We start from the raw sequence: 22,356 nt of genomic DNA, 5'->3' as shown, positions 1-22,356 counted from the left end.
GGAAGGCCTTGAAGAGCTGGCAAACTGGTATTTCCAAACTAAAAACACTTATTAATAAGTGCAACCAGGTGGTGCTCTGTCTGGATGACCTTGAAGAGCTCAGACCCCTTTTTAGACCTGAAGCTAATTTCAGGCTGATTGTTAAACTACATCTAGATCATCTGCTGCATTTGCAATTCTTGTACTGGAAAAAGAGAGCTACCATCAGGTTCATCAAGGTGGAGAGGAAAATACTAAATTTTTTTCATGCCATGGCTACTGAAAGATACAGAAGAAACTCCATATCATCTCTTAGGTTGGAAGATGGCTCTACTATCACTGACTATGAGCAGATTGATGGCTGCTTTTGGTCTTCTTTCAAAAGGAGGATGGGTTCTTCTCAAGGAATCAACTTGGCATTTGATCTCCAATCTCTCATTCCAAGAGTAGATGGGCTTGATGTTTTGACACTGCCCTTCACCCATGAAGAAATGGATAGGACTGTCAAAGAAATGCCCATTGATAAGGCACCTGGTCCAGATGGTTTCAATGGTCTTTTTTTCAAGAAATGTTGGCATATCATTACTTCTGATTTCTATCAGCTTGCAGCAGACTTTCATGCAGGGATTGCCAAGTTGGAAAATATGAACTCCTCCTACATCACTTTGATACCCAAAACAAGATCCCCTGAACAAGTTGGTGATTTCAGGCCTATCTCCTTGACTGGGATGGGTCTTAAATTCCTCTCCAAGATGATTGCCAACAGACTGCAGTTGCATATCATGAAATGTATTCATAAAAACCAGTATGGTTTCATCAAGTCCAGAACCATACAAGATTGTGTTGGATGGACCCTGGAATATTTGCATCAATGTCATCAATCCAAACAACCAATTGTCATCCTCAAGCTTGATTTTTAAAAAGCTTTTGACTCTCTGGAGCATGAATTCATATTTCATATCCTAAAATACAAAGGTCTCAATTGTAAGTGGATTTTATGGACACAGCAACTGCTCAGTTCTGGTTCCTCCTCTGTTCTTCTTAATGGAGTCCTTGGTAAAAAAATTATGTGCAGAAAAGGGGTCAGACAGGGAGATCCCATGTCCCCTCTACTTTTTGCCATTGCTGCTGATTTCTTCCAAACATTGGTCAATCAGTTGTTGCATGATGGCCTCATTCAGCTGCCAATACCATGTCATGACAAAGATTTCCCAATTGTTCAATATGCAGATGACACCCTTATCATTTTGCGTGTTGTTGAGTCTCAACTACTAGAGTTCAAAAAAATGCTCGTGTTTTTTCCCAATCCACAGGTCTTCAAGTAAATTATCACAAGTATGCTTTGCTGCCCATTAACATTGATCAGGGACAACTTCAAACACTTGCTAACTCTATTGGTTGTAAGGTTGGATCCTTACCTTTCACCTATCTTGGTTTGCCTGTGGGGACAACAAAACCAAGAATTATTGATCTAATGCCCTTGGTTGACAATATGGAAAGGAGACTTTCTGCTAGCTCCTCTTTCTTGGCTCACGGAGGGAGATTGCAATACCTAAATTCTGCCTTGTCCTCTGTTCCCATTTTTTTTCCTCTGCAGTTTGGATATACCACTAGAGATTCTTAAACAGTTGGAAAGGATACAGAGACAGTGTCTGTGGAGGAAAAATGGACAAGATCAGGCCCCTTCCCTTGCTGCTTGGAACTTAGTATGCAGACCAAAGATGAAGGGGGTTTGGGCATTATGAATCTGCCTGTCCAGAATGAAGCCATGTTGCTTAAACATGCACACAAATTCTTGAATAAGGTTGATATACCCTGGGTACACTTAACCTGGAACACATATTATCATAACACAGTTCCTCAGGGTACCACACTCTGTGGCTCCTTTTGGTGGAGGGATATCTGCAAAAAACTGGATAACTACAGAGCTGTCACACATATACAGCCCAACAGGGGAGACACTTTTCTCTTTTTGTCTAACTCTTGGGCAGTAGGTGACTCTACTTTACCTCTAGCTATTCGGTACCAAAGATTGTTCTCATTTGTCATTGACACTTTCTGCACTGCTGAGGAAGTATTCCACGCTCATCAAGCTGATACTTTGATCAATTTGTTCCATCTACCTCTATCTGACAGGGCTCACCAAGAGTTGGGTTCAGTCACCTTTTTACTTCAAAATCTTGATAATGGTCCAACCTACAAAGATAGCTGGATGTGGAATAGTGATGCTAAATCTTATACTGCCAAAAAATATTATATTAATGTGCACCTGCCCATTATTCCAACCCACTCCTTGGATGGATATGGAAAAGTTATTGCACAATGAAAATCAAGATGTTTGCCTGGATGCTCATCATGGACAGGCTCAACACACAAGGCATGTTGGAAAGAAGGCACTCGAAGATGTTTGAGTTAACTCTATGTATTCTTTGTCATGCTAGAATCAAAGAGGACAGAGATCACCTCTTCTTTACCTGTCTTTTCAGCAACAAGGTTTGGAATTATCTCCAGATCTCATGGCAGGGTAACTCTATGTGGACCACTTCACTGGCAGCCAAAAGGGAGTTTCATCATCCTTTCTTCACTGAAGTTGTGTTTACGGCCTGTTGGAATATTTGAACAATTCGAAATGCCAAGATCTTCAACATGAGAGACCATGCTTCAGTAAATGGAAATCTGGTTTCCTTCATGATATCCCTTTTAGCTCACAGGATCAAGGCTAGTTTTAGGGATGACTTACTTAAGTGGATATCTTTCTTACCTCCTTGAGGTTTGTACTCTTCTCACACCCCCCCCTCCTCACTTGTACATCCCAACCTCCTCTCATGTACATATAATCTGTTAATGGAATAAAAGAAAATCTGTGGGGTGTTTCCCTACAGTAGCTTGTCAAAAAAGTGGAAAAACCAAAAGAGGTGGGAAAATAAGGAAGGAGTCCTAATTCAAGTGGGATTGGAGAAGGACTCCTCCCTTCCCCAAGTCGGCCGACCCAAGGAGGCCTCCTTGGCCGGCACCCTAGGGCTTTGCCCCACCCCTTGGCTCCTCCTATATATACTAGAGGTTTAGGGCTAATTTGAGACAACTTTACCACGTGCAACTCAAACCTACACCTCGTAGTTCTTCCTCTAGATTACATTTTTGCGGAGCTCGGTGGAGCCGTGCAGGAATAGATCATTACCAACACCGGCATGCCGTCACGCTGCCGGAGACTCATCTACTTCTCCGTCTCTCTTGCTGGATCAAGAAGGCCGAGATCGTCATCGAGCTGTACGTGTGCTGAACGCGGAGGTGTCGTCCGTTCGGCGCTAGATCGGAACGGATCGTGGGACGGATCGCGAGACGGTTCGTGGGACGGATCGTGGGATGGTTCGAGGGGCGGATCGTGAAGACGTACCACTACATCAACCACGTTTATTAACGCTTCCACTGAGCGATCTACAAGGGTACGTAGATCTAATCTCCTCTAGTAGATGGACATCTCCATGATAGGTCTTCGTGTGCGTAGGAATTTTTTTGTTTCCCATGCAACGTTCCCCAACAGAGAGGTGGCTTGAAATTGAGAGGGAGAAGATCGAGTTGGAGAACCAAGAGGCGACGATCAAATAAGAACTCCAGAAGGCCAAGACATTTGGAGAGAGTGAGCCCGAGAAGGAGAGGTTACAACTCCCACGCGACGTGAGGGATGCAAAAACCATGCTCGCGGATGAATCCATGTTGCATGAACATGCCAAAAAATGTCTTCTGGAGAAGAAGGAGATTAATGACGTAGAGTGTTAGAGGCGGTTAGGGAGGCTACAGCTGCGGCAGCAGAGCACGCGACCAATATGCAGGCGGAGAAGGGAGCCGTGATGCAGGCGGAGGAGGCAGCTGAAAGGACGTGGATGTCACCTAGAGGGGGGTGAATAGGTGCTTTAAAATAATTACGGTTTAGGCTTGAACAAATGCTGAATAAAACTAACGTTTAATTTGTCAAGCACAAAACCTAAAACAACTAAGCTCACCTATGTGCACCAACAACTTACGCTAAGCAAGATAAACAACTAAGTGATAGCAAGATATATGACAATAAACAATATGGCCATCACAAAGTAAAGCATAAGTAAAGGGTTCGGGTAAGAGATAACCGAGGCACGCGGAGAGGATGATGTATCCCGAAGTTCACACCCTTGCGGATGCTAATCTCCTTTGGAGCGGTGTGGAGGCACAATGCTCCCCAAGATGCCACTAAGGCCACTGTAATCTCCTCAAGGCCTCGCACAATGCAAGATGCCGTGATTCCACTAAGGGATCCTTGAGGGCGATCACCGAACCCGTACAAATGGCAACCCTTGGGGGCGGTCACCGGTACCCGTACAAATTGCTCGGGGCAATCTCCACAACCTAATTGAAGACCCCGACGCTTGCCCGGAGCTTTACACCACAATGATTAAGCTCCCAGACACCACCAAGCTTCTAGGACGCCAAAGCATCCACGAAGAACAATCTCTAGGGTACTAAGTACCAAAGGGAAATAAGCTTCTCAACTTCTCACTTCCACGTATCACCGTGGAGAACTCAAACCGATGCAACTGATGCAATGGCAACAACACACGAAATGGTCAAGTCCCTCACACTCAAATCCCTCCACAACAACAAAAGCTATGGAGAAATATGAGAGGGAGAACAAGGAGCTCACAAAGAACTCCAAGATCTAGATCCAAGGGGTTCCCCTCACATAGATGAGAAAGTGATTGGTGGAGATGTGGATCTAGATCGCCTCTCTCTTTTCCCTCAAGAACTAGCAAGAATCATTGGAGGGATTGAGAGTTAGCAAGCTCTAAGAAGGTCAACAATGGGGGGAAAACACGAGCTCAACGGATGGATAAGTCCAAGGGGAAGAAGACCCTCTTTATATAGTGGGGGAAGGAATCAGACCGTTACCCCCACTTACACCCCGCGCACAATGGTACTACCGCTGGCGAGGCGCGGTACTACCTCTGCCTCTAGCGGTACTACCGCTGGCGAGGAGCGGTACTACCGCTACCCCTAGCGGTACTACCACTGGCGAGGAGCGGCACTACCGCTAGGCCACGATAGTAAATATATTAGTGTCGGGCCTACCACCGCTTGGAAAAGTATTCGCAAAAAGTACGACAAAATACAACCGCTCAGAGAGAGGTACTACCATCCCGAAGCGGTACTACCGCCAACCCGAAGCGGTACTACCGCTTGGCACAAGCGGTACTACCGCTCGCCACTGAAACAACCATAACTTTCGCACACGAGCTCCGAATCGAGCAAACCCAAGCTTGTTGGATTCAGGACGACAAGAGCTATCCAAACAGCTATCTTAAGACCAAGCAGATATGAAAATGCCAATGATATAGAGATGTGAGACCTCTATGAATTAAGAACCGGCAAAAACTCCAACATCGAAAACATCATAGTAGATGCATATGGACTCCGTTTTCGATGAACTCGAGCTTGTCATGAAGATGAGCATAAGCTCTAAAACTCACAAAGAGAAACACCAAACAAGAACCAAGAAGTATGATGCAAGGATGCAAATGGTTTGGGCTCTCAACGAACAATACGATCGAGCTACTCACTTGAGATCCCCCCTTGATAGTACGACAATCTATCCTAAAACAGAAAACCTATCAAGGGCAAACATATACCTTGCACCTCGTCCTCTTAAGCTAGATGACGATGATCTTGGCTTCCTCAAGATGGACCACCTTGTTGATTGCGTTGGCTTGATGAATACTAGTTGATTGCTCCCCCATGCACAACATGGGTGAGCCGCTCTTCAGCATATCTTCACAAGTTCATTGCCACTACAATGGACGGCAAGCTTCAAGCATGATATCTTCGTGCTGATCCACTTGAACTTGCACACCGCAATTTTGATGACGATCACCACTTTTGACGTCATACTTCATGGGTTGTATGAGATCTTCCTCTAGACGCAAGCCCATGGAAACACACCTAACCCCACAGAGAACTCTCACAAAGACCATGGGTTAGTACACAAACACGTAATGGACAATGCTTACCATACCATGGGATCACTTGATCCCCGTCGGTACATCTTGTACGCTTTGTGTGTTGATCATCTTGATTTACTCTTTGTCTGACGATCTTGATCAACCTTGTGTCTCTATGACCATTCTTTGGATAATACCTTGAATACCACCTTGGTCATCATATAAACTCCTTGAACCCAACAGATGGACTTCAAGAAGTGCCTATGGACAAATCCTATAAATATAACTTAAGTCAACCATTAGTCCATAGGGATTGTCATCAATTACCAAAACCACATATGGAGAAATATGCTCTAACAACAGCCCAGATGCAGGCAGGGCAAGACGCATGGATGAACTCGTCCGGCCAGTGATCCAACAATCAGCACTTGTCGGTCAGACATTGATTTTATTTTGACATGTCCGTTTGGTTGAACTATGATATCATTTCCTTTTGTTTAGGACTCTTGAATTCGAATAATTTGTATGGGATGACGACGTGCATGGCTTTGTATGAATTTTAGAGTCCGGATATGAGATATATGGATGCACAGAGCGAAATATAAAAGGTCGTCCGGATGCGTTCGCGGGCGCCCGGATCCGTCCACGTGTGTATAGGGGGACGGATTTGTCAAGTCCGGGTGTAGATGCTCTTACCATTAGAAGAAGTGAATCAGCCGAGAAGTCAAAATATACAAATAAACTCGCTGAAGTGGGAGCCTAATGACTCGGCCCACGCGCGAGGGAGGCCATTGTTAGAAATAATTAGTATGTATTAATTATGTAATTAATCAATACTATATCGGTTGTTCTTTTGGCAACCACCCCTTTTATAAACCGCCATGTACTGGGTATAAATATCTCAGTTTTCATCAACGAGAGATTACTGTTCATTCCAATCATTCGCTTTCCCTCTCTCGTTTATTCTTAACACGTCATCAGCACGCTCTTTCCTGAGCGACCAGGCGAAAGAATCGGAAACGACGACGGATAGTAGTCAGTTTCCCCACCGTTCGTGGAGGCGCAGCAACGACTATTATTCCCAACGAGGTTCCAGGCGCCCTGCATCCCAGAGCGGCCCTCGGCTTGGAGCATGGCCGATCTCCTCATAGACATGCTGAATCTAAATCCATAAAGAACGGATCGATGATAATCCGGTTTGCATATGCACTCAGTAAATAAATGCACAAACTGATTAGTTATGTTCATGTTTGAACGGATGAACTAACCATTGGAGTGCTTGTTTTCATCGTTGCCCATCGGAGACGGCAACCCATCCCAACGGAGCGCTCAACGAACAAGCGGCCTCGCCTGCTTCCATCAGCGAGGCGTCTCATCGGCGTCCAATGGCCGAGCCAAGGTCCTCGGCTTTGCCCTCCGGCGCCGGAACGACGAGCACGAGGCGCGGCCGCTCCTCCCGGCACGCCTTGCGCCCCGCGCTCGGCCATCGGCCTAGCCCCCACGGGAGCAAAGGCGGGCGCTGCTCCTCCCGGAATGGCTCCTCGCAGCGGCGTGCCGCCTAGGTGCGGCGGAAGCGCCGGGCCTCCCTCGGCACGGCTGACTACGGCGGTGGCCAATCGCTTGGCTCGGTGGCGCGTCCCGGAAAGACCACCGAAGGGCGTGCCGCGCCGCCGTTTGAGGAGAAAGGGAGGGAGCGGGTCGCTGTGCGTTGCAACGGCGATTCCCGACGAATCTTCGCATGGCGCGCTGTATACCGGCAGCAGCAGCGAGGCATCACTCCACCCTCCGGCGGAGCAAAACAAACGGCCCACAGGCGACACTCACGAGCACAGCAAAGGCATCTTCGTATGCAAACGGTGGCTGTGGTTCTCCATGTCCACACACACGAGATAAGGATATCTCTTTGCATATTTTCCATTTGACCCTCATATTCGAGTCTAATCTTAGTACGAGTCCCTAAAATAACTGTTTCAACCACAGTTTCACACATCTCTAGGGTTAGCCCTTTGGCTTACTAGGACTTTGCAGTTTTGTACTCACACTTACTGTCTTTTTTTTCCAGTAAATTACCCTATGGTTATCACACTTTGCATACTAAGCCCTCGGCTTTAGAAAAATGTATCTGGTTGACCTTAATTCGTCCTAAATATCGTACAACAAAATTATACATCATTTTACAATGGGTAAATTGCTATTTGATGACCTCATGAAATCATAAATTTGCATAATCAATTCCTTAAGAATTAAGGCATCATCTATGACTTTTCATGCGATTTATGACAACAACTATGATTTGCAATCTATATTCAATATTCTTGCAAATCTCAATGAAATTCAAATAAGAATTATAGTGTCATACTTAATATGACTAACCAAATTTTATTTGTGAATCACAAGGTATTGATGGCATCTACTGCACAATTTGCAGATTATCCATCACTACTGTGAGGTCTACGTCTTGTATTGTCATTTTGATAAGATGACTACCTTCAACGTGCTCTTCCAAATATTAATATGTGACTACCTCATGATATCATAAGGTAATATTGGCATCTACTGCAAAATTTTGCAGACTATCCACTATTACTGCAAGGTCTACATTATGTCACTTTGACAAATGATTACCTTCAAAGTGATTTCATATATTTAGCATAACATAAGGTAATAGAATTATAAACATCTACTGACAATAGTCAGACTATGTTTTCTATTACTGCGAGATCTACACCATATTGGTGATTATCTTCAAAGTGTTATCCTACATAAATTGAGGTCCACACATATGGCTATAAGGAATCGGCCATACTAGAACTTGCTCCTCCGAAGCATTCATTGTTGTTGTTCACTAAATATTTTACTCTCATAGTAAATATTATTCTTGCACACTTTGCTTGAATATGTCATAGGAAACTACGAAAATATTTGCATATATGTGTAATTACCTTCTATTACATTCGTAAAATGCATGGCAATACAGCCTACGTCACTATTTCTAATTATAGTGTCATCCATCCATCAAGATGGACACCATAATTTATAACGAGTGTCTCAAACAATATTGCAAGATCCACATCACATTGTGGTTGTTATTTTCATAGTGATTAAGCGATGTTAAAATTGCAAAGTCTATGTTTTGGCCGTGACTATAAAGTCACACTTCTTCTCATGAATGAAGCCCAAAACATTAGCAACGGTTTCATCGCATGTACTATATTGAAGGTTTACACCCCATCTTCACCAATCATCACCTTGGCAGATTTTGCTCAACAAGATCATTTCATCCTTATATTTTATTTTACTCCAAGAAGTAAATTAAATAATGCATGATCATTTCATGTAACACATGGCTATTCTATTGATGCACATATGCATTTTATATGTCACCAACTTCACTTAGTTCTCAAACTAAGTACACAATGGATGAATATAGATTCACCTTGAATATTCGCTCAAGAGAAACATGTTGTCATGAGCACATCGCGAATGATATCCCATTCGTTTTTCAAAGACATCAAGTCTTATCGTAGCTCACATTTTTGTCACTCAATCAAATTTAAGTTGAGATCTCATGATCAAATATTTTCATCTAAAGATCCAGTTGAAAAGCTTTCAATACACTTTACATCTTCTTATGATAGTCCTACCATTTTCATGACGAAGAAACATGGAATTTCATAAAATCATCAGATTCACCCAACGGGTGCTATTACATTATTTGAAATTCTTTCTAGTATTGTGAATAATAATCAAGTCATTGGTTACAAAATAGAACCATGATGTATTCAAAGTCAAGTGGAGGCTAAAATACAACCAAAGATGGAATTATTTCTTAATAGGGAATATATCGTTTTCAAATGATCACAAAGACAACTCTCAAATTTGTCAATGCGTGATTACATAAATATCGTACATATGATTACCAAACCCTCAAACATATGGTCAAACCACATCACAAATTTATTCAAAAGGCTGATAAATTCAATGGGATAAATTTGAAAATTTACAAATAACAACCAAAATATTTTGGTAGATGCTTGTTCTCAGAATCTTCATCAGAAGGAGAACTAAAGTTTAGTGTAGTAAATGGAGGATGAAATCATTTGCACTCAATAATGTGGGAGACCTCAGGTAATCTCCTAATTATCCAACATATTATTAGCCTATACTTGTACTACTGCATGTAGTACAATGTCCAATATCCTATTTTTTGGACATTATATTTGATAAATTTTGAATGTATGAATCAATTCATACTCAGTTTTGTTGCGTAAAAATAATTTTCTAAATCTTATAAAATATTTGGCTTTAAGCCTTACAATCCTGGTATGGGGTTGATCAGAAAATTATTGACAATTCTATTGGTCACAACTTAACAAGTTGCAAAATTTCCCAAATCAACAGATTTTATGTGCACCTCATGTGCCATACGGGAAATTAATTTAAGGAACTCTCACCTTACAATTCTGAATGAGCCAACTCATTCTTCTTTGAACACATTCAAAAGATATGTGGATTACTCAACCATTATGTGGTATTATATAGATAGTTCATGGTACTCATGGAAACATTTATAAAATGATTTCAAGTGTGTCTTTTGTCACATAAACCATGAATGATATAACTAAATTAATTGCTCACATTCTCAAAGTAAGAGCAAATTGTCCTAAAAAAGGGATAAATCCATTCGAATGGACATCTTCGTTGAACTCATTTGACAAGCAATGTCTGATTATACATAATACTTTATGTGCATACCCAGAATGGTTTAGTTCAATATCTTATCAAAGATAATGAAATTAATTATATGACCAAACTTATAGAATCATAATTTACTAGCCTCATGCTAAATAAATACGACATTACACACCGTAAGTACGATATAAATCATACCAACTGCATAGCATACTACTTTCCCCTTGTAGTAATTACGTGGAAATCAACAAAGTATTTCCTATCTGCGATAATTCGGTTACATACCAATATCACCACTCCAGCATACATCAATGGGCTCTCACAAAAAAAATTAGGGATCTATGTGAGTAATAAAAAATTTATCCGTCAATCAAAATTATTCATAGCCCGTATGCTGATTGCATCAGCAATAAGGACATTTCCGGCATTAGGGGGAGATTAGTACCACAAAGAATGCCGAGAAATGAATTAGAAATGTTATTTACATTCAGTCCTTATATCCACGTACTCAAAGAATCTGAACTAGAAGTTTAGAATCACATATTTGCAACTCATTGCAAATCTGCCACATACATTTACTGGTGACAAAGGTGTCACTAAATTTTATATTCCTGCAGTAAAGTGTCAGAAAGAGTGGAGGTACCTGATAAATCACTCTTGTCCCCAAATGAGAGCAATAGGGGGAGAAATCTGACCACATGAGATATAATATCGCATATGCTTCCGCGGAAACAGAGGAACTTAGATCCTCAACCGGTAAATGTAATTCAACATCAAGTTGAAAAAGAACACCTCACTGGATGCTCATCATCCAAAGCCCGACATAAATGTGCACAAATGTTTTGGTGTCGGGACATCGAAACACCTTGACTCCATTGTTGTAGGAAATCACAAGGAGTTAAAAGGAATAAATACATTTCCATAAATTTCATTGATTTCTCCAGAATCATATAACATAAGTCTACATTTGTCGACATATATTTCTTCTCCAAATTGCTAAAACCTTTTTGGGCCCTGAACCAAAATCCATGGTAGAGTGCCTCTTGTACTCATATTGGTTCATATAAAAGGAAGCAAGTAATGAAGAATAGCACTCACTCATCAAAGAGTGGTATTTACCATAGTAATACCTACTCCTCATAAGTATCTTCCATATGAAATACGAAAAACTTCTCATTCATAGACAAAGTCAATGAGGTGGTGAAAAAGCGAGGCTTGTAGCAAAAGGGTTCACGCAGAGACCCGACATCAAATTATGATGTAACATACACTCCTGGTATGAGTGGAATTAAGTTTCGATAATAAATATCATTGGCAGTACAAATAATATTATCCATGCAGTTAATGGATGCGGTAACTACATACTCATATGAGTTACTCGTTTTGGAAATTTATAACAAAGTCCCTAAAGGGCTTACAATTCCAAATACAAAATAAATCGCAACATATTTGTGTAAAATTTCAGAAGTCACTCTATGGCTCAGAATAGTCGGAAATCATATGGTACTACCGATTAAATTGTTTTCTTCTTCCAAAGGATTACTCAAAGAATGATGATTATTTGTGTGTTAAAAAAGGAATCCCAAATTTGAATTCCTTATATCACCTCAGTGTATATCGATGTTTTCATCATCAATGTCTCTACAAGACATAAACATACACAAAATCATCTCAAGACGGAAAATTTGGATTCAACCAAATTTAGCTTAAGCTTACAACTTGAGCATTCTCTCAAGAATACATATCAGTCTATATATATTCAAAACATATATGAGAAGTTCAGTGGGAATATATCATAACAACAAAAGACATGTATGGTCATAATACCTTTGATAAGGTACATACCTAGGGTTGATAATGAAGTGACATAAGGACGTAAAGTTCTATATCTCACTAATGTCAAAGCACTCATATACTTGCAAACTACGTCAGGCCTGACACTATATTTGCTATCTTTATTCAGAGTGCAACCCCCAACAAAAGGTATATGGTTGATATAAGTAATATCATCTTATATCTGAAGATTACAGTAAATCTTGGATATTTCCATCAGGAAATAGAAGATATGACCATGATATGATGTAATGATATTGGCTCTTTATTTGATCCCAACGATGCCATATCAATGACTGAATATGCTGGAATAACCTTCACCTGGAAGTCATATAAATGGATTTTAGTGGTTATTTCCAGTTATCATTCTAACATAATTGCTTTATCTAAAGGCATTGCAAAATATGCATAACTTAGTAGAATGGTTAACCACACTCAAAATCATGTGGTTGAGATTCATCAGAATCACATAACTTGATTTATAAAGCTACTTCCACTTGTGTTACTCAATACCTCCAGGTTATATGAAGAGCAATATCATAAATCACATTGCTCGAAAACTACTTATCCTCACGGATTATAGAAAAGTGAGGAAATAATTTGCAAACAAAATCATGTGAAAATCCAACAGATTATACACAATCTTATGTTCATGTCAATGAAATTGATATGAGACATCCTCCATATTTGCAAAGTTCAGGGGGAGTAATCTCCCAAACAATAACCTAGTAACAATCATCAGATTGCATATATTGTACTCTTTTTCCCTTGATGAGTTTTCCCCTAATGGTTTCTCATAAAAGGTTTTTAACGAGACAATATAAACACAAGTGTTTATATATGCCATATCATTTTCTCCTTATATTTTTCCCACTGGGTTTTAAAGGAGTTTTCAATGGCATGTTAGATGCACTCTTTTCCTTTATGAGTTTTCTCCCGTAGTTTCTCATAATGATTTTTAATGAGGTAATACCTTCTCAAAGATCATATGTCATACTTACTATTTTCCCTATTGGGGTTTTTAAAGGAAGTACTCAAGACATATCAATTGTTCTCTAAACTCATCAATGAGTTTTCTCCTTCTTCAAAGGTTTTTCTCATATGAGTTATCAAGAGACAATAATCATTATATGTTGCATCATTTTCTCCTTATTATTTTTCCCACTGGGTTTAAAGGAGTTTTAGCAACATATCTACACTATTCTCCTCATATTTTTTCCACAGGGTTTTTGGTGGAGACTTTAAAGATTATACAAGGATTTCTCAAGATGGAATGATGAACATTCTGAAGGACAAAGTTATTTATAAAGAAGTCCTTATCAAGAAGATGGCTATTTACAAGATCAAGAATTGATTAGGGGGAGTGTTAGAAATAATTAATATGTATTAATTATGTAATTATTCAATACTATGTCGGTTGTTCTTTTGGCAACCATCCCTTTTGTAAACCGTCATGTACTGGGTATAAATATCCCCAGTTTTCATCAATGAGAGATTACTGTTCATTCCAATCATTCGCTTTCCCTCTCTCGTTTATTCTTAACAGCCACAACCTCCTTTTCTTTTTGGCGGCTGCTAGGCGACAGTCGAATGTACCGACCAAAACAACATCCATCTCCTTTGTCGTTCGATTAGTCTCATTCAAAACATTATTAGACGAAGGATTAAGTCGATGCAAAAAACAGAAACTCCTCTTCAGAACACGAGATGTGCGAGCGCATGGTCTCGCTTCGCTCGCCCCCAGTCACAGCATCATCGACGTGCGGCCATCCTCCATTACAACATCGTCAATGTGCGGCCAGCATAATTCGTAGCATTGGCAATCTCCACAACGTCGCCGCGGCGGCAACCTGCACCATCACCGCACCCACATGGTTCTATGAAGCAACTGGTCACGACAACATCACAACACTGCTGCCCCTGCTCGTGAGCCACCGGACTTGCAGAAGACAGTGGGGTTGGAGTGTCCATGACGAGGTTCCCGTGCTCGTCAGCGAGCGAGCTTGCAGTAGACGAGGTTGTCACGACGTCAGCTTTGAAGCACTGGTGAGACAGATTGCCACAACTCTTGCACGGACGACAAACTGAGTTGTGCGCCGCCTTGAAGCAATGCCGACGACATGGAGGAATCGACGGGTGACGAAACTGTTCCGCGGCATCGCGACATCTCCTCGTAGCATTTGCTAGTACCAGCCACCGTGAGCCTCACACCATGCACGGTGTCCCAACACCGGCGAACTCGCAACAGATGGTGGTGTTGCAACTGGGGCGAGCTCTACTCTAAAGTACCGGTGAGGTGGCTTGCAATAGTGCACACGGACGAGAGGTTGGTGTGCATCATCGTCGCCGGAGTGGCAGCATCTCCTTGCAGCATCTGATAAATATCGGCAGCCGTCGTTGTCCTCGTAGCTCCCGTGGTGTCAAAGCATCGGATGCTTCCGGTGAGCGGCACATCCGGGAGTCTCTGGCGCTCCCACCAAGTGAGCGTCCTCGCAACACTGGATCCTTCTAGCGAGCGGCCTCGTAACACCGGTAATCCTCTTTCGGCGAGCGAGGCAACAACGATAGCTGCTGCAAACGATGGGTCATGCATCGGCATCAATGGTAGCGATGTAGCCTTGTAGTGCCTTGGTGAAAATATGATTTTTGGCAGCTTTTGCCGGCGGCAACAAATCGTGCGACCGTGCGGGGCGGTTGGGAAAAGGGAGATGTGGAAAAAGAAGTTCGGCGAGGAAGAAAGAAACCTTTGCCAACAGATCAAGAGGATAAGCACCGCGAGCCGCTGCGTGACGTGGATGGTCCCATGAGGACGCGTGGGAGTTAGCACACGCGGATGGCAAGCGGAGCGTTTACATGTGGCTGTTTTCAATCAATTCCCTTCATTTTTTTATTTTTTCTGTTCCCAATTTTTGTTTTATTTTTTATTTTTGTTTATACTTTCAAATATTACGAAATAAACTTTATAATAAACACTTGAAAATTGTTGAAAAAGAATTTCAAAAATCTTAATCAAGCATTTGGAAAAAATGAACGTGTATAGAAATTTGTTGATCATGTATTAAAAATAATTATTTTTTTATTATGTATATAAAAATATTAATCACACATTAAAAAAACCCAGAACAAGTATTTGAAAATCTTGGTCAAGCATTTGGGAAATTTAAATGTGTATATAAAAATGTTGGTCATGTATTAAAAATGATGTTTCTTGCTCATGTATATAAGATTGTTAATCAAGCATTTAAAACAACAACGAACAAGTGTTTAAATAATGTTACTCTAGCATTTGAGAACTGTTAAATGTATATAAACGATATTGACCATGTATTAAAGAATCTTAATCTTTTTATTTGATAACTATTAATCAAGCATATCAAAATAAATATAGAAAAATGTTCATCATGTATTACAATTTTTTTACTATGTATATAAAAATGTTAATCATGTGTTTAAAATATAAAAAGGTATATAGAAAAAGTGTTGACCATATATTAAAAATACATAATTTATAGACAAATATTAAATGTGTATTAGAAAATAAATTGACACATAGAAAAAATTAGAATAAAACCCAAAAGTGAACCAAAGAATGAAAACCGAAAAAGAAACAAAATAAACCAAAGAAAAAAAGCAGAAGAAAAAATGAAAAATATTAAAACCACGAGAAAAAAAGATACATATAAACAATAAATTGAAGAAAAACTGAGAAAACCGGCTCGAATTGTGTTAAGAAAGACATCCCCAACTAATGGCCACGAATGCGAAGTTGTCAGAGTGGATAGCACCGCTGGACTTCTCTCTGGTGGTATTGGGATTGAAATATCCTATTCGTCGCTCCGAAGCAGTGTCGGTCTTCGCACAACGCAGGAGGGGGGCAATTTTAAGAGCAATGCTACACATACATAAGTTTATATAGGTTTTATAAAAAGATGTATTTTGATTGGAGATTAAGAAGAATGAGGACCCCACCCTCCTTAAAAATCAGGGGGGATTGGTTAGTTAGAAAGAAAGAATACTAGTCAGCGTGTAACTTTATGTAACTCTTTGTATGTCTAGCATTTTTACAATTTTAAATGAATGGCCTATTTGAGTGGGTTACAGAATCCCGGTTTTGGGAACCTCCAACCGGTTTTTTCAGTTTCGAAAACTTATAGAAGGTTACCTTCCTTTATTCTTTATTCTTTTTATATTTTCTGTTTCTATTTTAAAAAAATGTTCTAGATTTTCCAAAACAAATCTTGATTAAAAAAATGTTCTATATTTTCAAAATATTGTTCTCAATTTTCAAATTTGTTTTTAAGATTCAAATTTGTTTTCCGTTTTAAAATTTGTTCTTAAAATTCAAAAATTATTCGTGCTTTAAAAAATTGTTTGCGGTTCCAAATTTGTTTGGGTTTGTCAAAACTGTTCTCCGTTACAAAATTTTCTTCTCAAGATTCTAAAAATGTTCGTGCTTTAAAAAAATGTTCTCATTTCCAAATTTGTTTAGGACTTTTCAAATTTGTTCTTGATTTCAAAAGTTGTTCTCAAGATTCAAAAAATGTTCGTGCTTTAAAAACTTGTTGACTCTTTCAAATATGTTCGGGGTTTTCAAAATCATTCTCCGTTTCAAAATTTAGTTATCAAGATTCGAAAATATGTTCGTGCTTTGAAAAATTGTCCACGCTTCCAAATTTGTTCGGGTTTTTTCAAAATTGTTTTCCGTTTCAATTTTTTTCTCAAGACTCAAAAAATGTTCGTCATTTAAAAAAATGTGCGTGCTTCCAAATTTGTTTAGGATTTTTCAAAATTGGTTCTCTGTTAAAACATTTGTTCTGAAGATTCAAAAAATGTTCGTACCTTTAAAATCTGTTCACGCTTTCCAATTTGTTCGGGGGTTTTCGAAATTGTTCTCAGTTTCAAAATTCTGTTCTCAAGATTCCAAAAAATGTTTTTGTTTTAAAAAATTGTTTGCACTTCCGTATTTGTTCATGATTTTTCAAAATTATTTTCAGTTTTAAAATTTGTTGTTAAGATTTTAAAAAATGACCGTGCTTTAAAATTTATTCCCGCTTTCAAATTTGTTTTCCATTTTAAAAAAATGTCATGTTTTGAGAAAATGATGGGAAATTCAGCATTTGTTCATTTTCTTAAAAAAATAAAAATAAAAAGTGAAGAAAAACGAAACTAAAAATAAAATACAAAAGAAATAAGCAGAAAAAGAAAAAAAGGAACAACAAAGAAAAAGAACTTTGTCAGTCCAGTCAGGCGACCAGACTATTCGTTCGAGGGACACCCTTGCCGCGGAATGCGACAGGTAGGAACTTTCATTGGGATCAACTCTTGTGTGTGCGCCCTTTTCTCCTCTTTTTTGAGAAGTGCGATGATGGGCCGGTCCTTTAGCGAGAGCAGCTTTCGTCTCCCCTAATGTGAGATATATGAAATTATTAATTAAGCGGTATACCTTTTAAAGATCACTCTTATCTTTTAGGTTGTGACAAGAGACGCAATGCATGCGTGCCACTTGTCGTAACCTGAGAGTTTTTATTTTTTTCATAGATTTGTATTTTCAAAATGTTTTGTCTTTTCAAAACTTGCGTCCAAATTTTGATCTGTTTTCATCGCTTGGTTTCTCGCGTCGAGATCTTCAAAACCAGATCCCATGTTGATAGATTTTAACGAATTTTTTATGGTATAAAAAGACCGGACCAAAAAAACCACGCCTCTCGCGATAGAAAAAACAGAAACCGTGTTTTTTCCTTTCCGAGAGGCACGCCATGCCTCTTACGAAGGCAAAGCGGTGCCTTTCGCGGAAACAAAATTGTGCATCTCGCGAAAAAAACCACATTTTTTCTCTTTTTGAGAGACACATATGTGTCTCTCACGAAGGCAAAAACATGCCTCTCGTGGAAGCAAAATCATGTCTCTCGTAAAAAAACAAACAGAAAACACGTTTTTTCGTTTCCAAAAGGCACGGTCGTACCTCCCACGAAGTCAAAACCGTGCATCTCGCAAAGAAAAAAAGAAAACATATTTTTTTTCATTTTCAAGAAATATGGTCGTGCCTCTCGCGAAGTCAAAACCGTGCCTCTCGCAGAAGGAAAACTGTGCCTCACACAAAAAAGAGAAAATAAAAATACCAGTGAAAAACCAAAACACTAAAAAAACACTAAAAACTTAAAAATACCAGTGAAAAACCAAAACACTAAAAAAATAAAAAACAATCTAAAAAACCAAAAATGCTTGCAAAAAATAAAAAATATAACAAAATCTGAAGAGAACGCTCGCGATATATGACTGCGGGTGAGAACGTGCCAAATAACGATGCGTGGGAGTGCTCGCTGCGAGGCTCGTGAAGAACGCTCGCTAACTAGTTGCTTTCTGAGATATAGCTCTCGCTAAACCTATGGACAAACGAAGATATATGTCCTCACCCCATTTTTATCAGTGTAGTTCTCACTTACCGAGGAAATGGCCCATGAAATTAATCAAATAGGTTAGACAGCACCTGAAACGAGAGCAAATGGGCCAACCCACTCATGCGAGCTACTTGAACTATTTTTCCTCTTCCGTATTTCCCATAAATCTGGCTGTTGGATCTTTTTCTCTTCGGTTTTTATTTCAAGCATGTAACGTGTGTGTTTGAAGATGATTCTTGTCCGTTTAGAAAAATGTGCAGTATATATTAAAAATTAGTTTGCCATACATAAATAAAAGTTTAGTTCTGTAATAAAATATTAACCATAAATTGAAATAACTTCACCATAAATTTAAAGATAATCACTATATGCAGGGAAAAATGTTCAACATATATTCAAAATGCCCACCAACACTGAAAATAGGTCAGTTTGTCATATAAAAAATCTTCCCAGATAAAAATAATGCACCACACATTATATATCATTGTATGTTAAAAATGGACACAATGTATTATATTAAAAAACAATCATAGTATAGAAAACTAAAAAAAGAAAAAAATGGGATAAAGGTGAAAGAATACCATGAGAGAAAATTAAACCAGAAAACAAATTGGAACACAATAAATAAAAACCAAAAAAAAGAAGAAAAAAAAACGAGACTTGAAACACAGAAAAACTAACAAACAATAGAAAATAGCAAGAAAGCTGTATGGCTCTTCAAAGCAAACAACATGAATGCACCGTCGATTCGCCGCCCGATTTGGCCTCATTGTAGGCGCTAGGGCTCTATTTGATGCTCGCGCTAGTGAAATAGGGTTTACTGCCAAACTGTGTTTTGTTATTTCTCGGTCACTAGAGAAGTGTGGGAGTGTTAAGTCAATTTTGAGAGCACATAGGATAGGAGTTACTGCACAGGGCAAGATCGAGACAGGGGCTCAACGTCCATGCGATGCCAAGCCAAAACCTTCCCGAAGAAAGGGATGACATGACTGGTCAACGAGGACGAGGGCGAGGATTGAGCACCCCGTACGGGGAGTTTTAATATTTCACCGCCACTTGGATTGGATAGCCCACGAAGCTCGAGCCAGGGACACCCGGATGTCGTCTCAGGCGAAGACGGCGCAACTTGGTGCGACATTGCCGTTGAAGGAGAGACATGAATGAGTTGAGGAGATTCGGGGAGAGAATTTGCGTGTGCGTTGAAATCGGAATAACCATGGAAGGTTTGGGGATGACGAAGAAAGGATGACCCAAAGGCTCATGCCATATCAACCTAAAGAATAAACGGTTCTAAGCAACTCACATGTAGGTGCTCCCATCAAATAAAGGGAAAAGATTACACACAACCAACGAATTCTCCAGGAGAAACGAGTCACCTCACTCGTCGTACATCGGGTGGTCCGCACATCGCTTCCCCTCACTCCTAACTGCCTTTATATTTGCGAGAACTTATCAATCCTACCATATTCACCTATTCCCTATTTTCATCTTGTTTGCTCTCCTATCCTCCCCTCATCTCTACGCCGTGTCACTACCTACACTACCACAACAACCTCAGAACCCACCACGCTATAAGTGACACATATTATCGCTACCGTTGTTGCAATTTGTAGGTTACAACAACCATCATTCCTCTCCATCGTTCTTAAAGCTCGTACCATGTGTCGGTTGTGCTGCAAGTTAGACACCATACATTGCTCGTTATGGTGAGTCGTTTGCCACAAGCTTCAAAGGTTGGTGGCACAAATCTTTTCGCTGCGGTGATGGGCTTAAAGGATTGTCGTCTAGTGCCCAAAGCTCCATGCAAATGCCACTAAAAGTCCATGTGATGATGAAGTGTGCTAGGATGCCATGTAGTTTCACGGGAGTATCACTCCAAAGGATCATCGTATTTGGCTCATGTAACATACACGCCAAAGGTGTTGAAACAGGTAGACTACCATATCGCAAAATTTGTTGAAGGTGCTGCAAAAGGTTCTTTGCTGGTGCCGCATTCCACTGCGAGTGCTGCAAGCAATAGATGTTGTGCAAGAGAAACCACCGGTGTTCCAACCTGGTTGCCGCCAAAGAGCGTCTCCAACAACCGCGCAACCGCCGCATACGGTAAAAACATTTTGCAGTGTCGAAATAGAGACTTTTAGCGCATCCCAGAGCACTGGCTCGAGCGGCCACCGCAAAAAATAGCGCGCGCGAGCCGCACCAGTAGGCGCGCTAAACTATAGCGCGTGTGAGCCGCTTCAACGGGCACGCTAAACTACAACGCACGCGAGCAAACGACGCTCGCAATATATTCATTTATGATAATATAGTGATATTTCAAACATTAAAGTAAGACATAGCATAGTTTCAAATCACCCAACATCAACCAAGTTCATCATGACATAAAAGCTCGAAGACATGCCACATCGCATCTCATCATCCAACCAAGTTCAAAATCACCCAACCAAGTTCATGACATAAAACTTCACACAAACAAATAGCACATCAACAATCATGTCGCATCCTCCTCATTTTCGTCCTCCTCTTCCTTTGATTCTTCTTTCTCATCTGAAGACATTTCTTTCTCCTCTTCTTCATCGTCGCGCGCCGCATCATCACGAGGAGGTCGGAAGGAGTTGGCAAGATCTTCAACGCCATCATGCAAACGTACATGAGACACACCGGAAGACGTGCATTCATCCATGTCATCCGGAGGTGCTCTCATGCCTCCCATGAGAGATATAAAACTCATGCCTCTCATGCCCCCCTATGGTAGCTTCGAAGTCATCCATGCCTCCCATGCCGTCCATGGTAGCTCCGAAGCCACCCATGCCTCCCATGCCGCCCATGCTAGCTCCGAAGCCACCCATGCCTCTTTTTTGAACCAAGACTTCTTCACGGGAAAGATTGGCGTACTCCTTTTGCTTCTCATCGAGGGCAGATGTGACCATGAAGATCAAGCATTTCTCCCATTCCAACAATCTAGTTCGCTCTTCCATGGTCAATTTCTTCTCCTCCAATGCCATCTTCCTCTCCTCGGCCACCAACCTCCTCTCCTCGTCCGCCGCATCTTGGTTCCTTGCCATCTTCCTCACCTCGTTAGCTTCCTTCCCTGCGTTCACAATAGCTTCCATAGCAATTGTTAGCTCATCATCTTATTTTCTAATCTTATTTTCTTTTGCGTCTTTCTTGCCTTCATTTGGTCTTTTTGGCACGGGCGGGGCGAAAGCGGCGCGGTCGGAAAGGGCGCTGCACAGGCACTCGAGTGTGCATCGCATGGGAGCGAGCGCACGACATAAGTGGTGCACGATGTCGTATCGTCTCGCGTGTTGAACTACTTATGACGTGCACGCGGTTTTTGCGCCTCCGCTGGAACGCCCGAAGCGGTTGCGCGCAAAAAACGCAACTTTTTCAGCAAGACGCTTATATAACGCGGCTGTTGGAGATACTCTAAGCTAATAGGGGTGTCACTTGGGCGAGTTTCGAGGAGGTGGGGAAATAAAAACACG

At 40.6% G+C, this 22,356-nt stretch overlaps 1 long non-coding RNA gene across 1 annotated transcript; it reads right to left on the bottom strand.

Moving 5' to 3' along the window:
* Window positions 1-6,829: 6,829 nt before the first annotated feature.
* On the bottom strand, window positions 6,830-8,095 carry LOC123404669. The gene is made up of 2 exons (XR_006611888.1): window positions 7,214-8,095; window positions 6,830-7,107 (listed from the first exon to the last, which is right to left on the bottom strand). It is a non-coding gene; the product is annotated as an uncharacterized LOC123404669 (long non-coding RNA).
* Between the last annotated feature and the right edge of the window lie 14,261 nt (window positions 8,096-22,356).

Source organism: Hordeum vulgare, chromosome 6H (genome assembly GCF_904849725.1).
Source record: "Hordeum vulgare subsp. vulgare chromosome 6H, MorexV3_pseudomolecules_assembly, whole genome shotgun sequence".
NCBI classification, from domain to species: domain Eukaryota; kingdom Viridiplantae; phylum Streptophyta; class Magnoliopsida; order Poales; family Poaceae; genus Hordeum; species Hordeum vulgare.
The sequence above is the reverse complement of the archived record's forward strand: the minus strand, read 5'-3'. Positions and strand labels throughout refer to the sequence as shown.